This window comes from Salmo salar, chromosome ssa28, assembly GCF_905237065.1.
Source record: "Salmo salar chromosome ssa28, Ssal_v3.1, whole genome shotgun sequence".
NCBI lineage: Eukaryota > Metazoa > Chordata > Actinopteri > Salmoniformes > Salmonidae > Salmo > Salmo salar.
In genome coordinates, this window is record NC_059469.1 from 20,880,908 (window position 1) to 20,897,767 (window position 16,860).

The 16,860-nt window shown below is 43.1% G+C and overlaps 1 protein-coding gene across 2 annotated transcripts in view; it reads left to right on the forward strand.

Annotated features, from left to right (window-relative positions):
* Positions 1-5,229: 5,229 nt before the first annotated feature.
* Positions 5,230-16,860, forward strand: part of akt3a (v-akt murine thymoma viral oncogene homolog 3a) — a 144,347-nt gene continuing 132,716 nt past the window's right edge. Inside the window, exon 1 of one of the 2 annotated variants that reach the window (XM_014179955.2) lies at positions 5,230-5,414. The gene's annotated coding sequence lies outside the window, so the exon portion shown is untranslated. Of the gene's footprint in view, positions 5,633-16,860 lie in introns of both variants that reach the window. The other variant, XM_014179954.2, reaches the window with a different exon arrangement.

Genomic DNA, 16,860 nt, shown 5'->3' on the forward strand with positions numbered 1-16,860 from the left:
AGTACATTTATCCCTTTAAATATAGTGTACATTTAATAAAAAATGTGTTGACAGACACAATAGAATAGATTGAGAGAACAGGGTCAGAATATATGGATCAATGAAAGAAAGCCATCTATGCATATTCCTGTCAGTTTCAGCACCAACTGGTAGATTTAAAAAATACTCTGATCTTGTAGATAATTTAGCACATTTTAGGGTTAGGAAAGTATGTATGATTAAAAAAAATGGTTTGGAGAGCCTTTTCGCACAAAACATATTGATGAAAAAAAATTACATTGGTTTGATTCTTCCTGAAAGTTTTCATACTCAAGTTCAATCCATAAAATATTGGAAGGTGGTGTCACGCCCTGACCATAGAGAGCCCTTGGTTCTCTATGGTGTAGTAGGTCAGGGCGTGACTAGGGGGTGATCTAGTATATCTATTTCTATGTTGGTGCTAATGTGGTTCCCAATTAGAGGCAGCTGTTTATCGTTGCCTCTGATTGGGAACCATATGTAGGTAGCTATTTCCCCACCTGTGTTTTGTGGGATATTGATTGTTTGTTAGTGTGTTTGGGCACTACGTCCTCATGGTCTTTGTAAATTTTGTTATTTTGTTTTGTTAGTTTCACTTAAATAAATATGTGGAACTATACTCACGCTGCGCCTTGGTCCACTCATTTCCAAGACCGTGACAGAATATCCCACCAACAAAGTACCAAGCAGCGTGAAAATTAGGTAAGGGAGTTTTGGACTTGGGAGGACATGAGAGGACACGAGACCCTTTCTTGGCAGGAGTCGCCAAGGAGCATAGCGGGACAGCGACGACGCCGGGGCGGCCACAGAAACCCCAAGATTGTTTTTTTTGGGGGGGGGCACATGGAGCTGGGGGCTGAGCAGAGGGAAGAGCCAGAGACTGTCAGGGAGGCGATAGAGAAGTGGTCGGTCAACCCAAGGAGAGTGCCAGAGCCCGCCTGGGAATCGATGGAACAGTGTGAGGAAGGATACTGGAGAATGGAATTAGCTAGGAGTATGCGGCAACGCAGGCATTTGGAGGAGCGTGTCATCAGTCCGGTGAAACCTGTGCCGGCTCCACACATCAGATCTCCAGTGTGCCTACTCCCTGCACTCACCCTGAAGTGCTAGAGACTGTCAGGGAGGCAATGGGGAAGTTGGGAGAGAGAGAGATGAGAGAGATGTTGTGCAAGTGTGTTCTGCTCAAAATCCGACCAGAGGATCCGGTTAGCAGTCTGGTGCAATCTGGGCCGGCTCCACGCTTCTGGCCTCCAGTGTGCCTCCCCAGTCCGGTACGTCCTGTGTCTCCTCCTCGCACTCGCCCTGAAGTGCGTGTCCCCAGTCCGGTACGTCCTGTGCCTGCTCCTTGCACTTGCCCTGAAGAGCGTGTCACCAGTCCGATGCAACCTGTGCCGGCCCCACGCATCAGGCCTCCAGTGCGCCTGCCCAGTCCGGTACATCCTGTGCCTGCTCCTCGCACTCGCCCTGAAGTGCATGTCACCAGTCCAGTGCCACCTGTACCAGCGCCACGCACTAGGCCTCCAGTGTGCATTTACAGTCCAGAGCTTCCGGCGACGGTCCACGGTCCGGAACCTCCTGCGACGGTCCACGGTCCGGAGCCTCCTGGGACGGTCCACGGTCCGGAGCCTCCTGGGACGGTCCACGGTCCGGAGCTTCCAGGGACTCTCAACAGCCCGGAAAGTCCAGGCACGGTGTCCAGTCCCGCTCCATGGCAGGAGCCTTCCTCTGCGCTGGTGCACAGTCCAGGCACGGCATCCAGTCCAGCTCCAAGGCCGGAGCCTTCCTCTGCGTCGGTGCCCAGTCCAGGCACGGCATCCAGTCCCGCTCCATGGCCGGAGCCTTCTTCTGCGCCGGTACCCAGTCCAGGCACGGCGTCCAGTCTAGCTCCAGGGCAGGAGCCATCCTCTGCGCCGGTTCCCAATCCAGGCACGACGTCCAGTCCAGCTCCAGGGCTGGAGCCTTCCTCTGTGCCGGTGGCCAGTCCAGGCACGGCATCCAGTCCCGCTCCATGGCGGGAGCCTTTCTTTGCGCCGGGGCCCAGTTCAGGCACGGCGTCCAGTCCAGCTCCATGGCCGGAGCCCTCCTTTGCGCCGGTGCCCAGTCCAGGCACGGCACGGCGTCCAACCCAGCTCCATGGCCGGAGCCCTCCTTTGCATCGATGCCCAGTCCAGGCACGGTGTTCAGCTGAACTATACTCACGCTGCGCCTTGGTCCGCTCATTTCTAAGACCATGACACGTGGGAAAAAAGTGTACAAATAGAGTTTAACAATAATACTATAAATCTACTCCAATTCAAATACGCTACATGTCCCAAAATATTGCACAACGTCTCTCTATATGCACAGAGAGAAAAGTGTATAAAAACAGAATTATGTTTCATTTACGCATGCTTATCTCGGGTCAACAAGAATTTACAATTTGGTGTAATTTGTGTGTTTGTGTGAAAAAGATTCCCTTTTGAGTGGATGAGGTATTATGAATTTATGTGTCAACATGTTTGTGTGTGTGTCAGAATTTTCATATGTGTGCATGTTCGTGTGTGTGCACTGAGGAACACCCTTAGCTCCTGTGTGGTGGTCAGGTTGAGCTCCCCCCAGAGCAGACGGATGGCAGAGGGAGGGCGTCTGTTGAGCCCATAGCCCTGTGAACACATAATACAGTGTGGCACGCTCGCCTCCAGCTCCACCTGTGTAACAGCAGAGCCCCAGCAGGCCTCTGCCCCCTATACTACCTCTGTGTCCTTCCCTCTGCCATCTGGGTCAGCCAGGGAGCCTGGGCCTAAGCCACAGTCTGACCCCCCACACCCCAGGCCTCACGTGGAGTTGTGAGGGGATGGAGTCAGCCTCTGGGACCCAATGCCCACAAGGCTTCCTCTAGCGTACCTGACTGGGACACGAGTTCTAGAGCAGCTGCTGTCTGTAGCCTATACCAAGCTCATCATCACCACCTGAAAACAATTTTTTTGGACCAAATCATTCAACTTACACTGTCTCATCTACGTAGGAGATTGAGCAGAAACTTTGTTTGAATAAAAACATTTAGAATATACTAATAAGACGAGCAAGTGTGGATTGTAATTGAACTGAAGTAAATATATTAAATTTTTTGACAGTAACTATTCATCTATGAATCATTGCTATTAATGGGTGAAATATGCCAGGAGAGAAAATAATTACAGACTGATAAAAACATTGAATGAGTGATTAAGCACCTACCATATCATCTAAGTTAACTTAGTTTTCTATAGATCCCCACTATGAATTAAATCAAGCCTTCACACTATTACAGAATAATAGGCACTAATTTAGGCATGACACATCACTAAACTCGGTAACACTTTCTACACAGTAATAACTGTAGTAACAATATAGTAGTACTATGTAATGACATGGTAATATGGTTTAGCGGTATCAGTTATTACACAATTGGAACAACGACTGTGTAATTCCACTTCCACTTGCTGAAGGTTATTCCACATGTGTAATTATTAAAGTAATGTAATTACATGAAACATAGTCACAATTTGGTTGGTGTTACTAACATAGTAATTCACAGGTGACTTTCAAACGTGTAATTACAAAAGACAAGTTACATAGTGGAACAAGAAAATATGCAGTAACATTAGTAATTACACATGTGGAATAACTTTGACCAAGTGGATATGGAATTACACAGTCCTTGTTCCAATTGTGTAATAACTGATCCCGCTAAACCATATTACCACGTATTTACATAGTAATATATATGTAACTAATATGTTACTACAGTAATGAATGTGTAGTTACATAGTAATAGGGGCAATTTAATGTATAGTGTTCCTTAAAGTTGCACTATGTAGAAATCGCTCCGCCATTTCCTGGTTGCTACAATTCTAATAGTTTGCCTAATTTCAGTTATGTGACAAAGTAAGCTGGTATAGTGTAGAGAATCATTGTACCATTTAAACGGCTGTGAAATATATTTTCCATAACCAAAAATATGTTGTTTTAGCTGTTTGAAGCTGGTGTACAACCCCGAAAGTAAAAGAAGCAAAAACAAAACTTAAGAATGGGAATCATACAAATAACGCAAATAGAACAGATCTACCGCATCTTAAACTTGCTTTCTTGTAGAGTTATAGATCTATAACCCACATTTCTATGTGAATTTAGTGGGGCCACACAAAAAGTTACATATTGGCACTTTAACTCTAAGCAGGTTGCAGTTCAATCTTTCACCACATGGGTGGCTGGTGTACTAGTTTGCACTAATCTGAATAGAATTGTATTAGAGAGAAATCAGATATGAACTGCAGGCAGCTAAGGTTATAATATCATGATGAAACTGAGACAGAACAGCAATAGCGATTACATCCAAATGAAAAATATGTTATTGTAAATGTTAAATATGAAACAAAAAGACAGAAAACCAAAACCAATGTACTTCTTGAAGAAAATAATAATAAATAAAAAACTGGGATATAAATGAATGAATTAATGAATCAGCTATAAGCTATAGTTACTACTCTTCTAACCTTAGAAATACCCCACAAGCTACAATGGTAAACTATAGCAAAATAGACCAAAAGAGACAACCACACAGCAGTTTTCAGCTGTCGGTGCAACACAATGTGGAACTTCAACAGAGCTATTTCCAGATGTTAAGGTGAAACAGATTGATTGTCTGTTAATGTGAATCAGATATTATGTTGTTTTCACTTCCTCTATGATGTCTCCTCACATGCAGGCACTGAAACCTCCACTACAGAAACAGCAGAGATAAATATAATATAATAGCTCTATAGTAACATTCTATTATATTATTATATTACTTATGGCAATTGCAAAAACGTTGTTGTAGATTTTGTGGCACTTTGTGAAAACCATGTGTCCAACTTTCTAACTACGTCCAACAAGTGAGTATCAAATGCATATTAACAATGCATATTTCAGGCAAAGCAATGATCATCATTCATGATTTCACATATTCTTTCACTTAACCTATGTACCTTAGGCTACACGACACATGACATGTCTCTCAGGAATGATGGAATTGCATAATCCTGTATGAAATGTTGGGGATTACACTGCAGCATAGTAAAAGGAAAATAAATAACTCATTATGTGTGTGTGATATGGGCTGTGTTGTAAATATACAGAAGGATGCGGCTCTTATCAAGCACCTGATTCTCGCGAGGGTTGGCTTAGCAGAGAGACACGGAGGAGAGTGAGCAAAATAAGGAACAGACAACCACCCAGCCTGCCTGGCGTACAGAGCAGACGGGGACAGGGATAGACAGAGCCAGGAAAGCCGTCCGAGAAGTGGCTGGGCGTGACGTCACGAGTTTTCTGAACGTCAACAACAACCTGCAGCATCAGAACCTGCCAGCGGCGGTTCCCAGTGGGCGGTTCCTGGGGTAAGAGGAGTTGCAGTCGCTTTTTTCAGCCACCATAACCTCTCTGTATTGTTTGAAGCCATTCCAGCAGCGACACAGTTCATCCTCTCGTTGTGTTTCCGGCCAAGGCTGCTTATCTCTCATTTATTCACACGCGCACAAGAAAAGCGCGAGCTTATAAAAGTAGAGGCACGATAGGGGAACCCATTGCTCTCCCCACGACTTCCCGCGCCAGCCAGGTAATATAATCATGACAACAACCATAGTTATGCTGCAAAACGGTTGAAAATATACTTCTGATACTGTGTTTATGTGAAGTTTGTAGTATTCAAGAATGGTGGAAGCTATGTCCACTGACAGCTAACGTTAGCCAGAGAGTGTTTGTAGTGCTTGCTACGTGAAGATGATGCTGATGCTGCAACGAGGCTGAGAGTGCGAGACAGTATAGGGGAGGTGGAGGGAACTGGCCTAGTGTGTTTGCGTGTTCTCAGCATTGTTTTCTGCCCCCCCCCAAAAAACCTATAAATCTCGGAGAATAAATTGTTTACGTCAGGCATTAAATATTATATACAGTCAAGTATCTGAATAGTTTGGAATAATTTATGCATGCCTGTAAAGTCGATTCTTAATTCTTTAGCTCATCTGCTAGCAAGCTATTGGCGGCATGCGTTTGCTTGACAGCTCTTGAGGTGAGATGATGCAGTTGCTACTGTTGTGCTGGCAGGCTATCATTGGGAGCGTTCAAGGAGATACGTTTTGTGAAGTTGGTGTCACCGCCTTTCAAGGTGTGTTGCATTATGGGGATACAAATAGACAATACAAATTGTCTGACTTGCGCCTACATGTTGACTGCATTGCAGTTGCTTCTCACCAACTTCAACCTGCAGCAATCGCCTGCGTTGTAGGAAGATCTATTTTCAACCAATTGTTATGGTGTTTTTGTTTGAGCCAGCGACGAAACGGGAACAAACTTTTCTGTGATTCATATATACACAGTGGATATATACCAATAAATCACATTTGAGACCTCTCACCAATTGATTGTACAGACATATGATTTCAGTGTGTGTGTGATATGGGGGTTAGAGACATGTTTATTTCGACAATTACGTTGACACTACCATGTTGATCTGAGCCTTGCTGTAGGAAAACCACAACACTGTCCGACTTTCCGCTGTCACAGATGCACCTCCCCCGACTTCACTCATGGACTTTCGTCTACAGTGGGCTGCATCAGCCTAACAACTGGAACATGCTAATTTTCAAAAAGCAGCAACAAAGTTTCCATAAACCCTTTGAACCCTCTGTCAGTTTGATACTTTGTGTGCCAACAATGTTTACTAAAGCTTGTGTTTGTTTATGTCTGCATTTCTGCAGCACTCTATAATAATTCAGACTGATAATTCAGGATGTCTTGACCCACTCAACTATGTGACACTGTCACTTTATAATGAGGACTAACACTGCTGCCTGCTCCTCTTTTTACATAAACATTTGGAGTGAAGATGGCATCCCCTAGAGCCCTCATACACCCCTGCCACTGCCCATAACCACTGGTACAGTGATAGGCTTGGTCATTTTATGACAACTAGGATTCTAATGCAGCCTCCATGTAAATCACACAGTAGGTTATAAAAGTTGACAAGTGATACTGAGGTAATTCAGTATCTGACAAGATAAGAGGAACTCCTGGGATCCATCAGAAATCAGCATCCGCCAGCGTTCAATCACACCTTTTCATTTCCTTAATTTCAAACCAAAACACTGGTCTCGCTCTCTCTTGTTACTCTCTGTGTGATCCTTATGAATTTTCATTCTTCATTCAGGCACTGCTCCTTTGGTGTTATCCTAATCCATGTCTAATTCAAAAGACACAAATAAAATGTTTTTTTTTTGTTGTCTTGTGGGCTTGTCTGTGCAGATGATGATGATGGGAATAGATTTGTATTTGAAAGACAACTCATTTTGACATGGCTTTACTTCCATATCCGTTTTCTTTTCTCTTGACTTTCTTAGGAGGGTAAATGCCTTTGGACAACAGCTGCTGTCCTGGGTCTGTTCTAAGATGTTTGATGCTAAAGGAAGTGGAAGTTAGGAAGTGTGTGGCTAGGCTTAATGTACTAAGTGCTTCCAGAAGCCATCTTGGGTTACAGAGCAGTAGGCCTAGTTTTTATCTGGATTCTTAAGTGCGCTGCAGGAGTCGTGTAGAGCAACATGATATCCCTCCGCTAAGGAATCACTTGTACCCTTGACCAGGGTCTTGTTCATTAGGCACAAATGGGAGCATCATTTAAATGCGTTTCAGAACCACTTCAAAAACGATTTGATGCATCTTAAGGAGCTTATGCTGTCTACATTTGTTGATAAACAAATTAAAAACATGCCAGCCAGGGCATGTGCATACTGTTTGTTTAGACTATACAGTCTACAGAATACAATCATTCTAATCAAGGCTTTTTGACATAGGTCAGCAATTTGCATCTTTCTATTATTTCAGCTGTCTGTCATGTTCTGTATAACATTAGTGATGGGGAAAAATGTATACAGTTACATATCGGGATATTGTTGGGGACGATATATCCTATAGTTTTGACAATATCACAATATTATTTGTGCACTAGTTAGCTGTACCTGCACCAAAACTCCAGTATTTCTTCTTCATAGCTTGTTCTACATCTCATTTTTAGATATGGAGCCAATTTGTTTTCAGGTCTTTTATTTCCATGACCGATTAAAACATTTTTCTCCTGGCTCTCTCTTGTCCCTCTGCAGCAGACATATGGTGAGCAATATGTTTGGAACATCGAAGCGCAATACATATTGTATCGGCACCAAAGTATTGTGATATTATTGTATCATGAGGTCACTGGCAATTCCCAGCCCTATATAACACCATGACTTTTCTCCTGTGTAGGCTATGGGAATGTGGATGATCTGTCTGGGATAGTAGGCTATTTGCTTAATAGGCTCTCAATGGGAGGAGGCTGCGGTCAATTCCACTGTAACAGAGTGATGCTGAGACAGTGCAGATGCAAATTTTGGTAACAGAATGACTGTGATGGCACAAACCATCATTCTATTACCCAACTTTGCATTTGCACTGTTCTTCAGGTAGGCTAAATGTGTTTTTGTAAACTTTTCTGTGGAAATTGTAGTCCTTGTGAATAAAGTTTAACTTTGCAATCATTGTTTTTTGTTTGACATATATTTTAAAGTGAAAAAGTGAGTCTCAGCATCACTCTGTTACTGTGGAATTGCCCATTTGGCTCCTGAAATAGATTTAGGCTACTTAATCCTTCTGTAGTGATTCTTGGGGGAACAAGGCCTGTCATAGTTAGGGTTGCAAAATTCAGGGAATGTTCAATACATTCCCCTGGTTTTCCCGAAATCCCGGTTGGAGGATTCCCGGAATCAGGAGGGAATAGGCAGGAAATCCCCAGGCGGGATTTTGGGAAAACCAGGGAATTCCCTGAACTTTGCAACACTAGTCACAGTGTTTGCATGATGAAGCATTATGTTTTTGCACACTATCTAGTTTAGAGAAAGAAAACATTTGAGTAAATTCAACGTTGTTGTAAATTCCCCCAAAATGGAATCAAGCCAGGCATTAGCCAAATGAGTGGTTTTTGTCCAGAAATGCTCGGGTGCTTGTATCTTTCTAGATATTCTTTATTTCCTACATTTCAGCAGCTGTGAATTAATTTATGTGTACCTAGCCTATATTCTTGCTGCTGTATGCTCCAGCCTCCAGGGCTGAGGGAATTGTAAATGCTTCATGGTGTATTTTTGAATGGAATGAGGCGTTTCAGATTCTTTTTCTGCTTGTATCCTCTGGGTCCACCCCCACAGTGTGAGTCAGGTCAGCCTCTCACTCTATAGTTTACTTAGTTGTTCTGATTTGAAAGTGTTTTATTTGTAAATGTGTTGATGGGCAGTGGGCACTAATTGGCCTTTTTATATCGCTATGGGAACTAAGTACAACCCAGTGTTAGAGGTTACATAGTCGATATTGGTTTAAAACCTGGTGCCTTGTGATGATAATTCAAGTAATTTATTTACTAGTACAGGTGGGGCCCCCTGCAGCCTGTAATAATAATATACTGTACTTCTGGAAACTCTGGGCCTATATGTCTACAGAATCTCTAGGAAATCAAATATGTTCCGTCTGCTATCACCATGTCTGCAAACTGTCCTGTTCCTCAGGATAAGCATTGATGGTCATTCATGGTGCATAATGTCTGTTTGATTCCCTTGTGGCAAGTGTGTCTAGTAGTTCACACTGGCCTTTTTTGATGCTCACTGCATGCTCTGCAGGCATGTGCTTCACCAGTGGATTTTGCTGTCATCTCACTCATTCGCTGATTCCTTTGTTTTCTTCAGTGGATGGGATCTGTAGTGTGAGTGTTGCCTATAAAGATAGGTTAGGTATGGATTAGTCTAGTGGGTGACAGTACAGTATTGCCCATTGGAGAGTGATCACAATCAACTGGAGTTCAGTGAATTTCCCTAATGTGGTGTGCCGTTCATTTTGATTCAGGGCTGTTCCCTGACATGGCGAGACTGATTTATGGTGTGTGGCAGGCTGGTACCTCATACCACTGCACATTGATCAGGTACTGATACTCCCTGTATATTGTGCCATTCTTGCGTATTTTATTCCTCTTGTTACTATTTTCAATTTTATTTTACTCTACATTGTTGGGAAGGGCTTGTGAGCGAGCATTTCACAGTAAAGTCTACACTTGTATTCGGCGCATATGACAAATACAATTGGATTTGAGTTGATTTGGCTGGCTCTTTCTGGACCCTCCCTCCGCTCCCCTCTCCACTAGGGCTGCGAATTGGCAGGGACCTCACAATACAATATAATCACTATTTTATAGATATTGTGATTCGATACTGAGATTTTATTGCGATTCGACGTTCCAGACATATTGCTCTCTATATGTCTGCTGGAGAGAGACGAGAGCCATGAGAAAACGAGTTTTGATCAGTCATGGAAATAAAAAGTGCTGAAAAGATGTTGGCTCACTATTTACAAAGAAGATGGAGAACAAGCTATGAAGGAAAAATACTGGAGTTTTGGTACAGGTACAGCATCACTACTCTCCATCCCCGTGAAATGAAATGACTATCTCAACGTTCTCCCTCTGACTACATAAAGACATTGAATTCAGCGCTGTTGGTTTTAGCACAGCTGAAGACTGTTCTGCGGTGACAGGCTTACAACAGCAGGGCTGGGGCTTTGTCACACTGGATCTCAGCTCGCCACCGTGTCTGTCACTCAATCTGTCTGAGGCGGAGGGAGGGTGCAGGGGAACATAGTGGAATGGCGGCCAGCAGCACACACTGCTGCCTCTGCCACACATGAAGAGCCAGGCATGATATCGACAGTCAGCTCTCTGTCCTTCTTCCGCCCCTCTCTACTACTATAGACTAGTACTACACAGACTTGAGCTATCAGACAGGCTGAGTCACCACATCCTCTATGACACCTTTTTTTTAATTTTATGTGCTCTGTCCTTTATACTATAGTCATTCATTGACAGTCATATGAAATCCAGCAGCGTTCTGTGCAAGGCAATGATTGGGAAGCTCCGTAGCCCATAAGGCTGTGGCTGAAACCCCCTCCAGCCCCATTATATACCCATTGTGTACACCCCAGTGATTTTATAGGCTTCATTGTGCTACACAGCCAGCCAATAACCGATCTTTCTGGGAGGCTCCATCTCCGAGTTCACTTTTATGTTTGGGTGATGCCAGGCTGGGTTCATCTTTTATAAAACATGGCACACAATTTGATCTGTTTTTCTCCCCATAGGACTGCTGTTATCTGGTGTGCTGCTTTCACAGCTCAGTCCAAAATACATTTAGAATTCTAACCTCACTCATTACGATGCTAACAAACGTTCCCTAAGCAATAGGCTATTACTTCAAGTATTCAGCACAGCAATTCGGAGACAATGAAATTGAAATATGATCTATTGTCTTGAAATGCAAGCTATACATTTTCATGGATTAAAGAGCCTCTAAGGCCCCTTTGATTAGTATAAGGAGGTATTATTTGATATTGATCTCAGGATAGTAGATTCTGTTGTACCACCTAGGAATTTGAAATGAGGCATGCATGCCTTGCTGCCAATCACTGAACATTTTCTCATGATATATTTTGGTGGAGGGTGTTGGCAGTTGTAAAGTACTCTAAGGATACAGTACTCTGGTTGCATGGTGCTACAGTAGGGTGCTACAGTAGGATTCCAACACTCTGACCACAAGGTTTCAGTTCAGAGTCTCTCATTTTTTTCTCACACTATCACCATCTGTAACAAGTACAGTATAAAGTTACCTGTGGGATTTTCACCTGTAAGAGATTCTGTCAACCAACAGCTACTGCCAAGCGGCTAACGTTAGTACTGCGCTGATCCTGTTAGCCTAGTACACAGTGTCTTTACTAATGACTGACATTTTAAAGGTTTAGGGCTATCTTCATTGATGCCTCTCCTCCCTTGCCTGTCCCTTCAGCACTCAGCCAGAATCTGGACCATATCAACAGGATAATAACGTAAATATCTGGACGAGGTGAGCAGGGCACTAATGACTATAACACCCTGCATGTACTGTACATTGTATTCAATAAGGAGGTTCATTTCACTCACCTCGTCAACTCATTGTCCACTTAGTTAGTCGGGTTCATTCATACAATTGGGGTCAAAAGCACCTTTAGTAAGACACAAAGTCGGATACAAGACATTTGCTATCTGGTTTGTCCAGTTTGGTTTTCCAAGGAAAAAAGGGATGTTCCAGGGAAGTGCTGGCCTGCGTCTTAGAACATACAGTGCCAAGAACACAAGAAAGGGGACAGTATATTAAATCATGCCAGTACTTGTGATAACCCGAGGCCTGCATATCTCCACTCCAGCCAGTGTTCACTTTGAGGACTACATAATGTGTATGTTACTCATGCTGCTGTAGACTGTCTCGTACACACACTTCCAGGTCAAATGTTAGGCTAGATTGTAATGTACTTGGTGGCTTCAGTAGTTTTAAAGAGACTGTAATTGTTAGTTGGCAAAGTATTGTGCATTATAGATGCGTATCTCGTTATATAGGCTACAGAACCTTGGAAACCAGGGTGACATTTCATTAAGTTAGCATCATTTGCACTGCCAACACCACGGTAGCTCTCTCAATGGGCATCTTTGGTCAAATTGACTTAACTAGATACCTAAAGATCTGTTGTGTGACTGTACATCTAAAAATGTCACTGAAGAAAACGAGAGCCAAAACAAATAGCAAATGCATCTGCAGAGGCATTCTGCCAAACAGTTTAGCTCTACTGTTTCCTGTAGCATGTGTCAGTAATCCTGTGTGATTTTGCGATGTAGTAAAGGGGTGAGTTACTCTACCGTGACAGACAGTCAGGTGTGGGAGAGAGAGTATTGGGTGGATTGTGCATACACCGGCTCTGTGGTAGACACTCGGTGGATCATGTTGATGCGATGCTAGCTTAATAGTTGACTGTGGGTCTTCCGAGTGTTCACCACAAACTGCCGTCAGAAGACTTGCTCTTAAAACCATTGCTTGACTTGGACTGAAATAGATGCCGGTACTCATTTTGGGTGCCGGTACTGTTTACATTTAGGTGCAGGAGCTCCACAGTACTTTTGAGCTAATATTCTATAAGAGGAACAGGAGCTCAAGCAGTAGAACATTTTAGGTGCCGGTACTCAGCTCTGGTGAACTCCTACCTAAGTCAAGCACTGCTGATAACTGGCACTTTTGTGGAGTTGTGTGTCATTTATTCCCCAGCCTGATATGACAAGGCTTTTCTTAGATGTGTCAGCAGGTCTGATCTGAATACTGATGCTAGGCAGAGCTCCACAGTGGAATACACTAACTTTGATTTATTAAGCTAGCCTATGGTGAGTCTGGTATGGCAATGCAAGGTTCTATGGCACCACAATTGAAATGCTTGCAGGTTTGATTCTCTCTGGACTGGCTATCAGATTTGGTTGAATTCCTTGTACATTTCACAGTACTCTTCTGGTCCTTGATGTAACATAGACATTCACAAAACAATTGTCTGACAAATCCTTTCTTCGCAAATTAAGTAAACAGGAAGTAACAGGCGACCATGATACATTGATACATTGTTGCACATTTTGGGGAATATTCAGAGGTGGAAACTTTCCGTGGGAATTAAAGGGAATATATGGGAATTAACGGAAATATATGCAAACTAATATTAATACCATTTAAATGTAGATGTTTTTTATATTGGATACATATATCATATGGAGACAGAAACATAAACCTTTTACCTTATCATAAGTATACATAATAGAAATACAAAAAAATATTTGACTCTTCACATGGGATGATTTCACTGAACAACAAAAGAAAGGGAATATTGAATGATCATCACATCTCCCAAAAACGTTTTCAACATCTGTAAAATGATAGTCTAGAAACTAAAGCTTTGGTTGTCTTCCTCTCAGGCTTCCATGTCTTCTCCCTGGACCTCCTCAATGTCCAACTCTTGAACATCAGACTCTGAGGCCTCATCTTCACTGTCACTTTCCAACCTTGTTGAGGATGGCTCGTTGTCAGGCTCAAAAAGCCTCACATTTTCCCGGTTGGCCACCAATTTTTCAACCCTTGTATTGGTCAGCCTGTTGGGTGCTTTGATGTGTGTGTTCCCAAACAAGGACCAGTTGCGCTCTGAGGTGGCTGATGTTGGTGGGATTTTGAGGATGGTGGAGGCAACAGGGGAAAGAGCCTCAGATCCACAAAGTCCCTTCCACCAGGTGGCTGATGAGATATGTTGGCACGACTGCCATATTGCATCTCCATCCCAAAACCCTTGCTTGGAAGTGCACTTCGCCAGACTGCAAAGAACCTTGCACTCATCCAGGCCAAGGTGGCGAGAAACGGTAGTGATGACACCATAGACCTTGTTGATCTCTGCACCAGACAGGATGCTCTTGCCAGCATACTTGGGGTCCAACATGTACGCTGCGGCGTGTAGGGCTTCAGGCAGAAGTCTTCACACTTTTTGATATATTTCAGAACGCCAGTTTCCTCTGCTTGGAGCAACAGTGAAGTGGGCAGGGCAGTACGGATTTCTTATCTTACATCTGCAAGCAGAGTCTGAACATCAGACAGGATGGCATTGTCTCCCTCAATCCGTGCAATGGCTACTGCTATAGGTTTCAGGCTTACCACTCTTTCCCAAAATACATCATCCAGGAGGATCCTCTTGATGGGTCTGTCCATATCGGCAGACTGTGATATGGCCATTTCTTGGAGAGACACCTTCCCCTCCAGGAGACTGTCAAACATGATGACAACACCACCCCAATGGGTGTTGCTGGGCAGCTTCAATGTGGTGCTCTTATTCTTCTCACTTTGCTTGGTGAGGTAGATTGCTGCTATAACTTGATGACCCTTCACATACCTAACCATTTACTAGGCTCTCTTGTAGAGTGTATCCATTGTTTTCAATGCTATGATGTCCTTGAGGAGCAGATTCAATGCATGAGCAGCACAGCCAATTGGTGTGATGTGAGAGTTGGACTCCTCCACTTTAGACCAAGCAGCCTTCATGTTCGCAGCATTGTCTATCACCAGTGCAAATACCTTCTGTGGTCCAAGGTCATTGATGACTGCCTTCAGCTCATCTGCAATGTAGAGACCGGTGTGTCTGTTGTCCCTTGTGTCTGTGCTCTTGTAGAATACTGGTTGAGGGGTGGAGATGATGTAGTTAATTATTCCTTGCCCAGGAACATTCGACCACCCATCAGAGATGATTACAATACAGTCTGCTTTCTCTATGATTTGCTTGACCTTCACTTGAACTCTGTTGAACGCTGCATCCAGCAAATGAGTAGATGAAGCATGTCTGGTTGGAAGGGTGTGTGCTGGGTGAAGAACATTCAGAAATCTCTTCCAATACACATTGCTTGTGAGCATCAGAGGTGAACCAGTTGCATACACAGCTCGAGCAAGACATTCATCAGCATTTCTCTGACTACGTTCTACCATTGTGTCCAAAAAACTTCTGATTCCAGGAGGACCATGAGCTGTTGCTATTGATAAGGTGTCTGATTCATCATTTTCACCTCGAATAGAAGTAGAGGGACTTTTGTCAGAGTTTGCTTGTTGTGAGCGCTGAGGGAACTTTATGCACTTGGCCAGATGATTCTGCATCTTTGTTGCATTCTTCACATATGATTTGGCACAGTATTTGCAAATGTACACAGCCTTAACTTCTACATTAGCTGCAGTGAAATGTCTCCACACATCAGATAGTGCCCGTGGCATTTTCCTGTAGAGATTATTTAAAAATGTTTTAAAAAAACCCAAATACAATTCCATGTACAGATAAATAGTTAAGCAGTTAGATTAAACAACTCCTTTGTAAGATACAGGTGAATTAACACTCCTCAGTTAGCAGGCTAAAGAAAGCTAAAACCCACATGGTAGAAAAAACTAACTAGCAGAAATTGTTAACAAGTTCAAAATGATTTAAACACACTTTGCTGTAGGCTACTATTTTCAAAAAATCATGAATGTCATATAAAATATATTCACCCCACCCAGTATTGTAATGAAAATGTACCATAAAGCATGTAGTCCTTGGCTCAGACAGTGTAGTAGTGTGGGCTCAATAGCATCTCATTAGTGTGCAAGATCTTGAGAAACAGCTGTACATGTGATGGAAGAATGCACTGTGCATGCAGAGGGTTGCAATTCCATTGAATTGGGGATAGTTTAACAAAAATATGCCGCAAGACCTAGAATTGCCTTGTGTGTATCCCACAAAAAAGGTTCACTGTTATAAACTAACTTTTTTTAATGAATTTAAGCAAAATTCCCCAAATTCACGGGCTTAACTAACCATGGAAAATTTCCAGAAGAATTCCGGGAATTTACCGGAAGGTTTCCGACCCTTTGCAACCCTAGTTATGACACACACATAAAATAGCATGCGTGTATAGGTTAAGGCTATGACATACTGTCCTGTATATCATGTAGCCTACGTTTACAGTACAGTAATCCAATGAATTAATATTGTCTACTGGTCAGACACTTCTGAATTCGTGAACGTCAGAGTGACCACTGCTTCTAATACTGTTTGGAACAATGGTTATATTGCGCCTCCAGTGAAGACAAGGCATACTACTGTAGCAGTACTAGAGACTGTCACATGACCCTCTGAGGCTTCTGTTGTAGCTGGTCATTAGGTCGATAGGTTAATTGGTGCTTTGAACTCCTCGGTGTCGAACAAATTTGATTGAACAATTTAGTGGGTCTGTAATGTTTTGAGAACATGCTGTTTTCAGAAGTAGTAAGTAAGTAACCACTCTGGCAAAATCAATACTGCTCTAGTGGTCTTGGGAAATCAACTACTGCTGTTGAACATTAAACACATAACCTAGTTAAAGGGATACTTCAGGAATTTGGC